Source organism: Arachis ipaensis, chromosome B09 (genome assembly GCF_000816755.2).
Source record: "Arachis ipaensis cultivar K30076 chromosome B09, Araip1.1, whole genome shotgun sequence".
Taxonomy (NCBI): Eukaryota; Viridiplantae; Streptophyta; class Magnoliopsida; order Fabales; family Fabaceae; genus Arachis; species Arachis ipaensis.
The window spans coordinates 133,456,720-133,458,512 of record NC_029793.2 but is presented as its reverse complement, the minus strand read 5'-3'; positions in this window follow the sequence as shown (position 1 = coordinate 133,458,512).

Below are 1,793 nucleotides of genomic sequence, written 5' to 3'. Positions count from 1 at the left end.
ATCGAGATAATAATTACTATGTTTACTGCAAAGTTGGAGAGTTGGAGTTTTTAAATTATTTATTCATTATTATTTATGAAGGAAAAAAAAACTATATTTATTGATTAGAGATTAGAGATTAGGTGTGACAGCTAATTTAATGGAGTAATAAGGATTGTAACATGAATGATTAATGTGAATAATAGGGCGTGGTCGATTCTCCACTTCCTGTACTTGCCAAGTGTCTGTCAATGAATGCATGGTGGGATCAATCTCTATGTATTGTACATCTCTGCAAATCACATCCTCACATGCAAATCAGATTTGCCTTTCATTCTTTTTTTTTTTCCCCTTATTTATTTAATTTTTTCCAACCATACTTTATTGTATTTCTTTTGAGGGTTTGCAAGTCTTTATGATTTGACCTAATTTCTAACCACATTTCTATAATTTAATTTTTTACTCACATTATATTCTTATATATGTTGAATAATTTATAACTTAATATTACAATTTTTATACTTTTAAATAATTTGTAGTGCGTTGTTATTATTGATATCGGATTTCGTAAAATCAAAACATAAAAAAATATTCAATTTGATAAATATTGGAGATTTGATTAAAACTTTTAAATTATGATGAAGTATATAATAACTAAAAAGGAAGTTAAACTACACAAATACCCAAGTATATATATAAATTAAACATTTATTCATTTTATTTTTTCTTGTGCACCTCGTCCATTACTTTAAATTTATACCAAAATTTCTAATTATATATATATTTTTAAAAGTGTGCCAATAACTTAAAAAGTGTGACGAGAAATTATCGCTATGTTTTTTTTTCCGACATATTTTAAAAACGTGGCAATATATATAATATTTTTTGGTAGTACATTATTTTTCATATAGCACTACATTAATAAATTGATATATCTATTATAATCATTCTTCATTTAAGAATAACAAAATAAATTATTCTAAAGGACTATATTCTTCTCTTCACTATATATTACATATATCAGTCCGATTAGATAATAACGAGAAATTTCTGGAAACACCTTTTCAAACAAAAGTACATAACACAGCTACTACAAATCANNNNAGCATATTAAAGATAAATTCATCAAAAATTCGAATCTCATTTAAAATTTATCGTTAGTTAATGCATATACAAAGTATAATTTAATCTCCTAACACTTATTTAAGTAAACGAATAAACTAACCGCTCGATCAACCTAACTTAATTTTAATTTGGCCATCTCTTCATCACATTTTGATTTATATTAATTCGCCAAGTGTCATGATTTCAAATTACTCATAATTAATTAACATCAATCATCCATATATATAATGGATTTTTATTTTTACATCATTATTATTATTGTATAATTAATATTGTATGGCAGTTGGTTCAGTGCCACAATATTCATTGAACTTGGACATCCCATGTACATATACTTCAAAAGAAAACCCATCTAACAAACGCAAATGGTATAGTAGTAATAAAAATTTCTTTCCTTTATTGTGTAAATTAAATGAACCATGGCATGCTAATTAATTTCCTTTTTAATACATCTACCAGCAGGTTAGTTGTGCAATTCAAAAAAAAAAATTGAAAACTAGTAGTTGAAGCACTAATTTTAGGCTCATCTATAATTTTTTATGAAAATATTTGATAACCAAAATAAATTAGTAAAAAACAGTTAGAATTTATTTTATTTAATATTAATTAATTATTATAATAATTAATAAATGTTAAATAAAACATATTTTGATTTTTCTTTTTTAATTTCTCTAGTATTATCGAATTCT